The sequence below is a fragment of the Amborella trichopoda genome, chromosome 3, assembly GCF_054954075.1.
Source record: "Amborella trichopoda isolate Santa Cruz 75 chromosome 3, AtrichopodaSantaCruz75HAP2 v2.0, whole genome shotgun sequence".
NCBI lineage: Eukaryota > Viridiplantae > Streptophyta > Magnoliopsida > Amborellales > Amborellaceae > Amborella > Amborella trichopoda.
In genome coordinates, this window is record NC_142338.1 from 38,135,679 (window position 1) to 38,151,940 (window position 16,262).

Consider the following 16,262-nt stretch of genomic DNA (forward strand, 5'->3'; position numbering starts at 1 on the left):
AGACAATGAGGCCACTTACCTAAAAGATTTGAGAGGGAGTTTCCGATAAAATTCGGCTAGAGAGAGAAAGAGCTCACTGCGCTTCGACTAGTGAGAGAGAGATCTCAAAATTTTCTAGAGTGGGAGTCCTCACCTCTCCTATTTAAATTCTTAAAACACCTTATTATATTATTTTATTAAGTTACACTTCATACATGAGGTGTAACAATTATATTACTCCTGAAATGTTAATACCCCACGTCAAATAAAGGACGTGGTAAAGGTAAGGAAAGCTTAAACCAAAAGCTTTTGAAAATAGTGATGGTCCCTAAGGACCATCATGCTCATGTGGACCATCTCTTATTAAAAGTTTCTTTTCTCTCTTCTCTTTTTTTTTTTTTTCTTTTTTTTTTTTTTTGAAATTTTAGGATTCTTACAGTCAATCATTCCATATCTCGAGAATCACTGGAAGCATATGAACGACACCTTCAAGTCTTGGTACCACAAAATAGATAGTCGCAGGCTGGGGGGCTACTTAACCACCCTGCCCGTCTGATCCCCAACATATCACTTGCGAGTCCCATAAGGGACACCTCTTGTGACGTTTAAAAATTGGTGAAAATTCGAAACATGATAAAGATGATAATAAAGAAAACGACAAACACTTAGGATAACCCATTAACAATACAAAACACCCAAGATGACGAATCAGACAACCCGGATGAAGATCAAGAGAGCCAAGAGTCTGAAGAAATCCCTCAACTTGAGGTACTCACTTCCTATGTTGAGGAGTTCAAGAAGAGATTTGATGGTAACCCAACAGCTACCGTCGAAGAGACAATTGACGTCAGCCTAGGAACTCAGAAGGATCCAAGGTTAACCAAGATTGAAACTTCCTTATCTCTTGAGAAGCGAAAAAACATGATTTCCTTCATCAAGGAATATCGTGATGTCTTCGCCTGGTCATACGATGATATGTCAGGGTTAGATTTCACATTGGTGCATCACCTGGTATTCAACGAAGGGGCAAGGCCAGTAAAGCCGAAACTACGACATCAAAAGAATCACCTTGAGCTCAAAATCAAAGAAGAAATCGATAAATTGCTCAAGACAAAATTCATTGCCGCTGTTGATTACGCAAATTGGTTCGCCAACATAGTGTTTGTATCCAGGAAAGACGGGAGGATCCGAGTGTGTGTCGACTATAAAGACCTCAACAAGGCATGTCCTAAAGACAATTCCCGGTTACCAACCATAGATGCCTTGGTCGATAACATTATGGGGCACGAGATGTTGTTGTTCATGGATGATTTATCGGGTTGCAGCCGGATCCACATGGCAGTAGAAGACCAGACCAAAACATCATTTAGAATGCAATGAAGAACCTACTGATACCGTGTCATGCCCTTTGGCCTAAAAAATGTAGGGGCAACTTATCAACGGGTAATAACTAGCATCTTCCACGACTTAATGAAAATATGTGTTTGGAGTTGAATCCGACAAATCATTAAGCTTTAATAGTATGCCAAAGGGACATTGAGGTGGACTTGTCCAAAATACGGGCCATCACCGAATTGGCCCCCTCCCCGGAACATCAGAGAAATCCATGGGCTTCAAGGTTGCATACAAGCCATAAAGCATTTTATCTCACAACTGACAGAGAAGTGCGTACCTTTCAATAGACTCCTTAAGAAAGATACCCCATTCAAATGGGACAATAAATGCCAAGAGGAGTTCGCCCAAATCAAGGACTACCTAACCAAACCTCTCGTCTTTAATCCTCTTAATCCAGACAAACCCTTGTTCCTTTACATATCTATGAAAGACAAAACCATGGAGGCAATGTTAGGACAATACGATGACTATGGAAAAGAACAAACCATGATCAACTATGAGACAAGATACACGAACATGGAGAAGCATTGCTTAACGCTTGTCTGGGTTATGCAAAAATTAAGACATTATGTCTTATATCATACAATCAAGCTCATCTATAAAATAGATCCACTCAAATACCTATTGGAGAGACCAGTTCTTAACATACGTTTGACAAAGTAGAGAATGCTATTGAGCGAGTTCGAGATCGAATATGCCACTCAAATATTGATCAAAGGACAAGTCATTACCGACCACTTAGCTGAACACGCACTATCAGATAACACTACCGTTAACACGGATCTCCCTGATAAGGACTTCTTTACAATTGAGGACTAAACTTGGGAGCTATACTTCGATGGTACAAAGAACGAATATGGGTTAGGTGTAGGGGCTATACTATGCTCACCCGAGAAGATTTTAATGCCAACAACCATCAGACTGAATTTCTCATGTACCAATAACATTGCTGAATACGAAGCCGTGATAACTGGGCTCGAGAATGTGATGGAACTAAAGATCCAGCAAATACGAGTCATTGGTGACTCCTTGCTTATCATAAACCAAGTTCAGGGGATTTGGAAGGCTAAAGAACAAAAGATCAAGCCATATAAAGAAAAGGTGGAAAAGACGATAAAATATTTTAAGCAAAGCACCTTCCACAATTGGTTCGCAGACAACCTTGTGACTCATGCTTCGATGGTTGATATCCCTTTATAAGTCACCACACTACTATTTTACATCAGACACAAACATGACCCTTCCCCACCAAGGATCAAAAAAGAAATAGAACAAGAAAATGAAAACGAGGAGGAAATGTCTTTCGTGGCTCTAGATGCCCTAGTTAAAGGAAAACCAGGGTTCCATGATGTGTTGTCTTTGTTGAAAGATGGATCATACCCTGACAGAGCCACTACGAAGGATAAGGAAGCCTTTCGAAGGTTTTTCATGGGTTTCCTAATAAGAGATGACCTTCTGTTCAAGATATCTTTTGACGGTATTATCTTGCGATGCCTTGACCATCCAGAAATCGACCAAGTATTAACAGAATTACACGATGAAAGATGTCATTCTAGGGCAGCTGCCTTAGCCCAAAAAATTAGGTGTCAAGGCTATTATTGGACCACCATGGCTGAAGATTGTTTAAAATTCGTTAAGAGGTATCCCAAATGTCAGTTTAATGGAGATTTTATCCATGCACCATCAGTACCACTTAAATCAACACTGCCTATATGGCCTTTTGTCATGTGGGGTCTTGATATCATCAGAATGATTTCACAAAAAACCTCAAATGGTCATTGTTACATATTAACGGCTACAAAATACTTCACAAAATGGGTAGAGGCCACGTCATTTGTCAAAATTAAAGGGCAACATGTTGTCCTTTGCTTAAAGGACAACATTGTATTCAGATTTGACGTCCTCATGTCAATCATTATCGACAATGGAACCAACTTCAAAAATGAAATGGTCACTGAGGTGTGCAAAAAGTTTAGGATAATGCAGAAATTCTCCACATCGTACTACCCTCAAGGAAACAGACAAACAAATGTCACAAACAAAGGACTTCTCAGAATTATAAACAGAATAACAAAATATGGCAAAGATTGACATGAAAAGCTAAACGACGTGCTATGTACCTACCGAGCAACTAAGAAGACTCCTACTAGCAAGACCCCATACTCATTATTATATGGTATAGAGGCTGTGCTACCCATTGAAGTCGAGATACCGTCTGTCCGAGTGTTGATTCATAAAGGCCTAGACGAGGACCAAAAGATCAAAGCATGAGTCACTGCCCTTGATACTCTAGATGAAAAACAACTGTGAGCAACACAAAGTATCGTAGCTTACAATCGTAGAATCGAGAGGGCATACCCAAGAAAAGTTGTTCTAAGAGAATGAGACATAATACTCAAAAAGATCTTCTACACTCTTGCAAGTCCACACCCATTAGGCAAATTCAAATCAAATTGGAAAGGGTCATTCGTGGTAACCAGAGTGCATGCATGCAATTCTTAAAAAATAAAAAATCGGGAGGGATATGAACTCAATGACCCCATTAATGCAATGTATCTCAAAAAAAAATACCTGTAATGGGCAAAAAAATAAAAGACAAAGAGGGGATGTGGTGAAAATCTGAAAAGGTATCACTGGTAAAAAAAAAAACAAAAGGATAATAAAAATAAAGGATGTGGTGGAAACCCGAAAAGGGCATCACGGGCAAAAAGAAAAAAAAAACATCCTCCAAAACAGAGGTGCTAGTCCAAAATCTCAAGTACAAAATAAGTGCTTGCAAGCCACAATAATATTGCATAAGCAGACCCTGATGATGACTATTCCTCTTAATCCCTACATGTTCCCAACATAATCAACCTCGGGAAGACAACATCAATTAGAGAGCCAAGACTTTAATGAACCGTGACAAGAATGTCGAGACCTCTCTAAGAAGAAAGCTCGACAAGAACCCAAAGAACTCCTCATGGTTCTATGAAACATAGGATGTGAGCCCCAAAGGCCAAGGGAAAATGTCAAGTCTGTTGGGCCTTCACGATCTCACAAGGAAATCCTTTTCATCTCTTTAAATAAATGAATAAATAAAGAAATAAAGAAAATGACCACCAAAGGGGCCTCAGGTGGAAAAACCTGTAAGGCTCGTCCCTCTTTGAAAATGCTTTTCAAATTAATTGTTAAAATCATCTATTTATTTTTTTTTTAAAAATCCCTTTCTGGAAAGGGCTTCCTCTATCTCTACAAGAGGATAAACTATTAGTCGATCTAACGTCGCTCGAGGCCAATTTTCTATGCCTATTATTAAGGCTTGAAACTAGCTATGCACTCTATGGTTGTATGAGTATAATTGCCAATAACCATATATCGGTGATGCGTGAACTTCGTAAATGATGAGCATTCTCTCTCTCAGGTAGATCACCTAAGGCAAAATGAGGCAAACTCATGTCCGTGTGTGTGTATGATGGTTCATTAACTAGAATTTTGGCACAAAAACCCCATAACTAGGGGGTTGAGTTTGTCAAAATTCAGTATGAAAGTGTGTGCAAATAAAATGTTCCTATCTAGCTCAATGAATCATTAACAAATTAAACACCCCATAGCTGAGGTAGTGAAGCAAAAAAAAAAAAAAAAATGCCAAAAACAGGGGCAAAGGCAACAAAAAAAAACAAAAAAAAAAAATATTTGGGCAACACAACCTGTGTTGCTCAACCCATAATCCCCTTTTTTCTTAAATTTTTTTTTTTTTCTTTGGGCGACACTACACGTGTCGCCCAGCCCAAGAGGGTGTCCTTCTCCTTAAAAAAAAACAATTTATTATTATTATTCTTATTATTATTATTATTATTATTATTATTATTATTATTATTATTATTATTATTATTATTATTATTATTATTAATATTATTAATATTATTATTATTATTATTATTATTATTATTATTGTTATTATTATTATTATTATTATTATTATTATTATTATTATTATTATTGCGACACTTCCCATGTTGCCCGTCGCCCAGCCCAGCCCTTAAAGAAAAAAAAAAAGGAAAAAGAAGGAGTGTGTTTTCTGACATTTAATTTTCGAAAGTTTTCAAATACTCCCTGGTAGCATGTGTCTAAACTGCTGACCAAAATCAAAATTCAGAAAAATTCAAACTCGTTTGACATAAAAGAGCAGAGATAGGAAAACGTCTAATCCCATATGACGTTAAAGGTCGGGTGTATTCAGAAAATGTCTAGCCGCATATGACATAAAAGGTCGGGTATATCCGTCTAGCCCCATATGAGATAAAAGGTCAGGAATGTTTGTCCATCGTTGTATGACGTTAAACTGCTTAGGGGGCTCTATGGTTGCAGGAGCTAAAACTCGTAACTAAAAATTTGTTTTTCAAAGTATCTTTTTCTTTTCGAAGTGATTCACTATATGGCTTGTATTTTCAAAAACTTTAATTTCTTTGCTAAAATCGTGACCTGTCCAAAGCTCAGGGTTCCATTTCAGAATTTCCCCCTTAGTTTCAAAATTTCTAAAAAGACTTTTAAAAATGAAGGAGCTTGGACACCCATATATGATGATTATTGTGTTGCCACCTCATCTCTCTTCAAAATTGACCAGGCGAACATTTTTCTCAAACAAATAAAACCAATACAAGAACTTAGGACCTAAAGAAATCAAAGAAAATGCCAGGTTTAAGAATTTGAAATTGTGAAAACCCATGAAGTTAAGTGGAATGACTAGAAAATCTAAATCGCGTTTCAAGCTTGTGTAACACATAGACATCTCATGCTGAAAACCCTAGGATGAAAATGCCTTAGGTGGGTGAGCGGGGAGCACAATGTCTTGGAGGGATAGTTGGTGTGCCCTCTAACCACGAAACGTCAAGAAAAAATTTAAAACGTCTACATTATCTTTGCCACTCACCTACTCCTTGAAGGACAGGGAGCATCAAAGAGTGTCTATTTCTTTGCCACGCACTTGAACCTCAAAGAGGGGCAAGTGTGGAAACCTCATTTTAAAACTGGAAAATTTTGTGGTTTTTCTGAACCCATAAGACCACACTATTTCAGGATACCCCTAAACCATTGACCACCATAATCCATGGTCCCCATCCTATGAAAATCTTGTAATTTTTAGTAGTTATTCATTCTATACTCTTATTTTTAGTAGTTATCCATTCTACACCTAGCAAATCTTGTAGTTTTTAGCAGTTATCAATTCTACACCTAGCAAATCTTGAAGTTTTTAGTAGTTATCTATTCTACACCTATGTTTTTAGTAGTTATCTATTCGACACCCCTTTTGAGTCTATAAAAATATACTAACATGCATTTTTTAGGGGTGGGACGTGATAGGCCAGGAAATTTGAGAAAGAGAGAGAGATAGAGAGATCCGAGAGAGAAAACCTAGATATAGAGAAGCAACCTTAAATCCTAACCTCTCCTCCCCTCTGAAACCAAATTTTAGCCTAGATCAGTAAAATTCTAGTTCAACCAAGACAAGGTTTGGTCAAGTTTGAAGAGAGAAAAATGTAGGACATACATACACAGCATTGGTTCTAATACGGTGACGCCACGAAGCTTTGGGTGCCCCGGGCCAACTGGCCCAACCAGGTATTTTCCTCATCATCTATTTTTCTCTGATTTTTCATTTATTTTGTTAGATTGATGATTTTATTCGTTTTTTTTTCTCCTTGTTTTTTTTTTTGTCCCTATTTCAATCTTTTGTGTTTTTTGGATCGATGCTGGCTCTGCCACTTATCTGAGTGCAAATCTATTTGTTTTTTAATAGATATCGCCTCAGATCAAAATTTGATTTTTCCCATTCTATCTCACTTTTAAAATCAATTTGTGGTACGGATATGAGGGATTTTTCTCTAAAGATCTCTTCAATTTGCATTGTAAACACTCACATATCTCACCCCACAAGTCTCTTTAGATTAATGGTATATTTGATTTCATTAAAGATGACAAACTCTAAGATATGGAAAATCTATAAATAGAGTTTCTCCCTCTCATAATTCTTTACACCTTTCCTCTTCTCTCTTCTCTCTGAGCTCTCCTTTTCTCTATCTCTAGGGGCCACGCCCTATTATGGAATATCTCTCTCTCTTGCTAAGATTCTCTTATAGAAAAAAGAAGGGGCACACCCCACCTAGAAGATCTCTCTCTCTCTCTCTCTCTCTCTCTCTCTCTCTCTCTCTTATCTCTATAAGTTAACTCAAGGGGGCTTAAGGTAGGCTAAGGCATTGAGGCCTTGACACTTTGGTTCAAGATAAGATCCATATGTTTTTGGAGGATTTTGCTATACTTAATAGAATTGAGATCGATCATTATTCCCGAGCACCATTGGAAGGAGGAGACATGATGTGGGGTGTACTAAACCTGATTGAGATAATCTTCGGCAACTTACTTGCTTTAATTTATTTATTTGTTGTTCTCTTTTATTCCCATACAACAATGTGTCAAATTTTTATTTTTTGAATAAAGGAGTTGTTGTTTACAGTGCAAATCAGAGAGATCTTCAAAAGAAGATCCTTCATATTCGTACCAGCAATTGATTTTAAAAGTGAGATAAAGTGGGGAAAATCAAATTCTGATCTATGACCAGATCTATTAAAAAATGAATAGATCCACTCTCAAATTAGTGGCGGAGCCAACATCGATCCAAAAATCAAAGAAAAATTGAAACAAAAAAAAAGAATAAAATTATAAATCTAATAAAATAAATGAAAAATAAGAGAAAAATAGATAATGAGGAAAATACCTGGCAGGGCCAATTGGCTCGGGGCACCCGAGGCTTCAAGGCCTTGCCTATATCAGAATCACGGCTATGTATGTATGTCCTCTATTGTTCTCTCTCTAAACTTGACCAAACCATGACGTGGTTGAACTAGAGTTTTGCTGAGCTAGGCTAAAAGTTGGTTTCAGGGGCGGGGGGGCACATAAGGTTGCCTCTCTAGATCTAGGTTTGCTCTTTCAAGTTTTCTCTCTGGGTTCTCTTTATCTCTCACAAATTTCCTGCCCTATCACATCCCACCCCTAAAAGAGGTACGTTAGTGCTTTTTTTACATATTCATAAGGGGTGTAGAATGGATAACTACTAACAGAGGTGTAGAATAGGTAACTACTAAACACTACAAGATTTTCTAAATGTAGAACTGATAACTACTAAAAACTTCAAGATTTGCTTGGTGTAGAATGTATAACTACTAAAAACAGGGGCATAGAATGGATAACTACTAAAAACTACAAGATTTGCTGGGATACTAGATCGTAGGATGAGGAACATGGATTATGGTTGTCTATGGTTTAGGGGTCTAGTGAAATAGTGTGGTCTTATAGGTTAAGGAAAACCACAAAATTTGCTAGTTTTAAAATGGGTGTCTACAGTTGCCCCTCTTTCGCACTCTCTGTCCTTTGAGGGACAAGTGAGTGGCAAATAAGTAGGCACTCTTTGACACTTCCTGTCCTTCAAAGGCCAGGTGAGTGGAAAAGATAATGCAGACATTTTAAATTTCATCATGACGTTTCGTAGTCAGAGAGCACACCAACTATCCCTCCAGGACATTGTTAGAATATGAATATATCAGGTTCATATTGATATATATCATTATGGATGTATATGTAGATATCTCTTGATAAGGTTAGGTATCTAGAAGATAGAGACCAGATGATGTATATCAATATGAACCCGATATGAAATCCAGATTCTAACAGACATTACGCTCCCCGCTCACCCACCTAGGGCATTTTCATCCTAGGGTTTTCGGCATGAGATGTCAGTGAGTTACACAAGCTTGAAACTCGGGTTGGATTTTTTAGCCATGTCACTTAACTTCACCGGTTTTCACAATTTCAAATTTTTAAACTTGGCATTTTCTTTATTCCAAAGGGTTTCCTAAGGTCTTCTATACGTTTACTTGTTCTAGGAAAATGTTTGTCTGTTCAGTTCTGAACAGAGAGATGATGCACAACACAATAATCATCATATATGGGTATCCAAGCTCCTTCATTTTAAAAGTCTTTTTAGAAATTTTAAAAACAAGGGGGAATTTTGAAATAGAACCGAGCTTTGGACATGTGATGATTTTAATAAGGAAATTAAAGTTTTTAAAAACACGTTTTTAAAAACACAAGGCACATAGTAAATCATTTCGAAAAGAGAAAGATATTTTGAAAATCAAATTTTTAGTTAGCAGTTTTAGCTCCTACACCCATAGAGCCCTCTAAGCAATTTAACGTCATACAATGATGGATAGTTACCCGACCTTTTACATCATACTGGGCTAGACGGATACACCCAACCCTTTATGTCATACGGGGCTAGACATTTTCTGAGTACACCTAACCTTTAATGTCATACGGGGTTATACGGTTTCCTGTCTAGGCTCTTTTATGTTTCATGAATTTGACGTGTTTTGAAATGTGATTTTGATCGACAGTTTAGACTTGTGCCACCAGGGAGTATCTGAAAACTTTCGAAAATTAAATGTCTGAAAACGTGCACTTTTTCTTTTTGAAAGGGCTGAGCGACATGGGTAGTGTCACCCAAATTTATTTTTTATTTTTATTTTTATTTATTTGTTATTTTGAAGGGGGAGGACACCCTCTTGGGCTGGGTGACACTGGTAGTGTCACCAAAATTTTTTTTATTGTATTATTTTATTTTCTGGGGAGGTTGGTTTGGGAGACACGGGTAGTGTCACCCAAAGAATTGTTTTTTTTTTAAATGGGTGTATGGGCTGGGTGACACGAGTAGTGTCGCTCAAAGATTTTCTTCTTCTTTTTTTTGCCTTTTCCCCTGTTTTGGGGAATTTTTTTTTCTCCACTGCCCCATTTATGGAGTATTTTATTTGTTAATCTTTACGTGTGCAATTGATGCATCGAGGTACATAGTATACATTTCATTTGCACACACTTTTCAGATTGAATTTTGACAAACTCAGCCCCCTAGTTATAGGGTTTTTGTCCTAAAATTCCAGTTAATTGACCATCATACACACACACGGTGATGTGTTTGCCTCCTTTTGCCTCAAAGGATCTAGCTGAGAGAGAGATTGCTTCCGAACTAACCAATATCATCATTGGTGAGGTTCACCCATCTCCAATATGTGGTAGTTGGCAATTATACTCATACAACCATGGAGTGCCTGACTAGTTTCAAGCCTTCACAACAGACATAGGAAGTTGGCTTCGAGAGCGAGGTTAGATCAAATAACAGTTTAACCTCTTGTAGTAATGGAGGAAGTCCTTTCCAGAAAGAGATTTTTTTTTTTTTAAATTGATGATTTTAACAGTCAATTTGAAAACCATTTCAAAGAGGGATGAACCTTACAGTTTTTGCTACTTGAGGCCTATTTGGTGGTCATTTTCTTTAATTCTTTATTTTTTATTCATTTATTTAAAGAAAATGAAAAGGATTTCCTTATGATATCGTGAGGGCCCAAGAGACTTGACATTTTCCATTGGCCTTTGGAGCTTCCATCCTGTGTTTCACATAACCAGGAGGAGTTCTTTGGGTTCTTGTCGAGCTTCCTTCTTGGAGAGTTCTCGACATTCTTCTCAGGGTTCGTTGAAGTATTGGTCTCCAATTCTTGTTGCCTTCCCATGTCTTCCTGAGGTTAGTTATATTGGGAACTTGTAGGGATTAGAAGGAGTTTCCATCTTCAGGGTCTGCTTTTGTAGTATTATTGTGGCTTGCAAGCACTTTCGTACATGAGATTTTGTACAAGAGCCTCCTTTTTAGATGAACGATATTTTTTTTTTTTGCCCATGACACCCTTTTCGAGTTTTCACAATGTTCATTATTTTCATTATCTTTTTTTTATTTTATTTTATTTTATTTTATTCTACTCGTGATGCCTTTTCTGATGAGATACATTGCATTAATGGGGTCGTTGAGTTCATAACCCTCATGATTTTTTATTTTATAGGAGTTGACTGCATGCACTTGAGTTACCACAAATGTCCCATCCCAATTAGGTTTGAATTTGCCTAACGGGTGTGGGATTTGCAAGAGTATGGAAGATCTTCTTGAGTATCATGTCTCATTCTCTAAATTGTCGGGGAACAACTTTTCTTTGGTATGCCCTCTCGATTCTACGATGGTAAGCTACGATTTTTTGTGTTGCTTGTAGTCAACTTTCATCCAGAGTATCGAAGGCAGCGACTCATGTTTCAATCTTTTATTCATCATTTAAGTCTTTATGAATAAGCACTCGGAGGCACGATATCTCGACTTGAATGGGTAGCATAGCCTCCATACCATACACTAATGAGTATGGGGTTATACAAGTAGAAGTTTTCTTAGTTGTTTGTTAGACCCATAACACGTTGTTTAGCTTTTCATGCCAATCTTTGTCACCTTCTATTATTCCATCTATAATTCTGTGAAGTCTTTTGTTTGTGGCATCTTCTTGTCTGTTTCCTTGAGAGAAGTAGGGTGTGGAGAATTTTTGTGTTATCTCAAATATTATACATACCTTAGTGACCCTTTCATTTTTGAAGTTGGTTCCATTGTCGGTAATGATGGACTTCACAATGCCAAATCTGAAAATGATGTTGTTCTTTATGAAACGGGCAACATACTAACCTTCAATTTTGACAAATGATGCGGCCTCTACCCATTTTGTGAAGTATTTTAGAGCTATTAATATGTAATAGTGGCCATTTGAGGCTTTTGGTTAAATCATTCTCATGATATCAAGACCCCACATGGTAAAAGGCCATACAGGCGGTGTTTAGTTAAGTGGTAATGACAGTGCATGGATGAGGTCTCCATAAAGTTGACATTTGAGACACCTCTTAACGAATTTCCAACAATCTTCAGCCATAGTGGTCTAATACTAGCCTTGACGCCAGATTTTCTGGGCTAAGGTAGTTGCCCTAGAATGACCTCCTTCATTGTGTAATTATGTTTATACTTGGTCGATTTCTGGATAGTCGAGACACCACAAGATGATACCGTCAAAGGATTTATAGAACAAAATGTAATCTCTTATGAGGAAACCCATGGAAAACCTTTACATTTGTCATATATTGTTCTCTCTTCCAACTTGACCAAACCTTAGCTTAGTTAAACTAGAGTTTTGCTGATCTAGGCTAAAAATTGGTTTCAGGGGAAAGCTAAGGCTTAAGGTTGCTTCTCTAGATCTAGGTTTTATCTCACAGGTTTTCTCTCTAGGATCTCTCTATCCCTCTTAGATTTCCTGGCCTACCACATCCCACCCCTAAAAGAGGCACGTTAGTATTTTTTTTGTTGACTGAAAAATGGTGTAGAATGGATAACTATTAAAAATAGGGGTATAGAATGAATAACTACTAAAAAACTACAATATTTGCTACGTGTAGAATAGATAATTACTAAAACCAGAGTTGTAGAATGGATAACTATTAAAAACTACAAGATTTGCTAGGATACTAGATCATATGATGGGAACCATGGATTATGGTAGTCTATGGTTTAAGGGTCTACTGAAATAGTGCGGTCCTATGGATTCATGAAAACCACATAATTTGTCAATTTAACCATCTATTTCTTATATCTACTATCAAGATTCAAAGGAAAGTGCTAAAACCTTATCTTTCTCCTAAACATATTTTTATCAAATATTTAAATAAAAAAAAAAAGATTCATACCTTCTTTTTTTATGAATATTTATTCCTTATTCCTTTAATCAAAATATCTTGATTCACAAGACATACTAAATTCATTATATTAATTTATAAGCTCAGGAGACTTCATACAAAATAGAAATCCAACTAGCATGGAAGCTTCTATGGGTGGGGCATGTCACCCTAGGTGGGCCCCATATCATATGTTGGGCCCCTCATGGGCCATACCGAATTCTACCATGTGATTAAATAGGCCCCCATATCATATGGTGGGTCCCTCAAATTTTTAATAAATATTTTAAATTAATCCAAATGATAAAAATAAAATATCAAGAGAATCACAAACGTTCAAATAATCATTCTAAAAAGCATATAACATAAAATTAATTAAAACAAATTAATTTTGTTGGGAATCAGATCCGTATAGGTTTAAGAATCATGAATATAATGGAGCACTCCTCTTTCAACTGTAAACCACGATCCATATTAGCTTTCTCAAACTAACCCAGCGTTCTCTCAAACTGACCCAGTGTTCTCAAGACCCAAGTCCACTAGAAGGGTTCATGATTGGGCCACCAAAGTCAGCCAAATAGGTAAGTGGATGTAATCCCAGTCTATGGATTACAAGTTCTCCCTAGAGACAAATCTATGGTCCCTTGAACCATGATGCAACTACGGCTTTATGGTGCATAGGGATAACCTCTCGTACATGTACACGCTTCATCCTCAATAGTGGATTACTATCTCGATACGGCTATCTATGTATATGTTATGTGATAGTACAGGGATGAGACTTTGGCCCAGTTTCTAAAGGCCAACTATCACACACAAGGGCCATATAGTCCCTCAGATCACTCATTTGGGCTACTCTGACCTCATTGAGGGATGACCTACTGAACCCTCATTAGTTTAACTCTATGCCTAAGTACCTTGGGTTTTTCAACATGATTGGCCTTGCACATTGAGCCAAGTCCAAATATCGGTGAATAGTATTTGTCTAGTATGAGCCACAAGAGGACCACACTCCCACTGAGTTTATGTTTCACTATATAAAATGCATATATAAGCTCTTATAAGGCCTTTAATAGCCACATAAACCCAACATGGGGGGGGGGGGGGGAGTGGGTGTTGGTTTGTTTAAATCATGTGCAAATGGTTAATATTTAAAAGAAATTGTTCCATGCGTCTGGTGACCCATTTCAACATTTTTATCCCCCAAGGTATAAAGCATCCATCTTAAAGATGCATGCAACGGGTGGTCCATCTTAAAATAGTTGAAACTATAATATTTATTTATTTATTGATATTCATAATGTCCATGTTGGAGATCATATGTCCTTAAATGATAAGGCAAAATTCCATCTCAAAAATATCTATCTATCTATTATATATTAAGTGAGAGCAACACCCATCTTATTATCGCTCCACGTGTCTTTTTTCATTCAATTCTTTTCCGTCTCTCCCTCCCATATTTCAACATACACTCTCTTTCTTTTATTTATCTTAATTCTTTTATTTATCTTAATTTACTCTTACTTTCTATCTCTCCTACATTTCTCCATTATCTCTCTTTCTCTCTCTCCATCTTACATGCATGCAAATACATAATAATCGGTAACTCCTTTGGCTGTGTGATGACACATCTTCTATTCTCCATCTCTCCCACATTTCTATATTATCTCTCTCTCTCTCTCTCTCTATCTCCTACATGGATGAGAATACATACAAATAGGTAACTCCTTTGATTGTGTGATGACACCTCATCTTCTCTCCCTCCCAATTAAAGCAAACTTAATGTACTCATTTTTTCCTTTCTCCCACATTTCTATATTTTCATTTTCATTCTCTTGCTCCCCCTACATACATGCAAAGGTATAAAAATAGGTAACTCTTTTTTTTGTTATGTGGTGACACCTTATCTTCCCTCTTTCCCTAATTTAAGTAAATTTCTTTCTCTTCCCAACTTAAATAAATTCATATCTTTCTCTCTTCATGATTTACTCTCACTCCCTCCTACATTTATCTCCTATATTTCTCTTCCCGTCCCACATACCACTTTCCTACATATCTGTCTCTCATCTTTTTCCTTCCTACTTTTACTCTCCCCCTCTAACAATTCTCCTACCCACATTGCTCTCTCTCACACACATGCACACCACAACTCTTTCTCTTCTCTCCCTCTCTCATGCATGCTACACTTCTCTCTATCTCTCAACTTTTAACCTGTGCTTCACACACAACAAATGTGACTATGCTAATAATCTCCAAGGCAAACATTTTTTTTTTCTACATAGGTATGTTGATTTCTATTTTCTTTTGATATTGTATATTGTATGGATTTCTGTTTTTTTTTTTTTTTCAGGAATCTATAGATGAAGCTCATCTACACACATAGAAGAAGCAAGAAGATGAATATAGTAGCTGGCTACTTTGAGAGAACCTAGATGAGTCTTCATTTGGCTGCTCATTGGATGTTAGACTTTTTTAGCATTACTTTTGCTTAGAGTGTGTGTAGTGTTTAATATAAGAACTAAATAATTTTAGTTGTTTATTGGTTGTACTTCTATATGTTCAATGAAGTTATACAAGGCAATCATATTTTTTCTTCTAGATAAGTATGTTGATTTCTATTTATCTTTTTATAATGTATATTGTTTTGATTTATGTTTTTTTTTTTTTTTCTTTCTAGGAACCCATAGATGGAGCCCAGCTACGCGCCATGGAAGAAGCAAAAAAGATGTATATAGTAGCCTTGGCTACTTTGAGTGAGAGTGAGCTTTCATTTGGTGCTCATCGGATATTAGAGTTGTTCGCTATTATTTTTGCTTATAATGTAATTAGTGTTTAATGTAAGAACCAAATAATTTTAATTGGTTATTAGTTGTACTTCGGTATGTGCAACGAAGTTATGCTCATGGATGATAAAATACATCCTAATAAAATGTATTAGTTGTCATAGTTGGATCCATGCAACATTTCATGAAGATGAGTGAATGTTATATCATCATCTTTGCATTAGGCGAATTTTCATTTTTTAAGTGATACTCATTGTTTAATTGCAACAATTTATTTTTTGATATATGAATCATGCAAGGATAATGTATGTTTAGGAAAATAATAATCTCTTGGTAATAAATATATTTAATACCACAATTGTAATTATTTAGTTATAAATACTTATAGTAACAAAAATAAATTAGTTTTATTATAATTTTCAATATTGAATTATTATAAAATATATACTGATTTAATACTACAATTGTTTGACGTTTTTCCCTCTATTC

At 36.5% G+C, this 16,262-nt stretch overlaps 1 long non-coding RNA gene across 1 annotated transcript in view; it reads left to right on the forward strand.

Moving 5' to 3' along the window:
• Positions 1-15,934, forward strand: part of LOC110007455 (uncharacterized) — a 28,952-nt gene extending 13,018 nt beyond the window's left edge. Inside the window, exons 2-4 of the long non-coding RNA XR_016052497.1 lie at positions 11,298-11,471; positions 15,341-15,451; positions 15,668-15,934. This is a non-coding gene — a long non-coding RNA (uncharacterized LOC110007455). The remainder of the gene's footprint in view (positions 1-11,297; positions 11,472-15,340; positions 15,452-15,667) is intronic.
• The last annotated feature ends 328 nt before the right edge of the window (positions 15,935-16,262 follow it).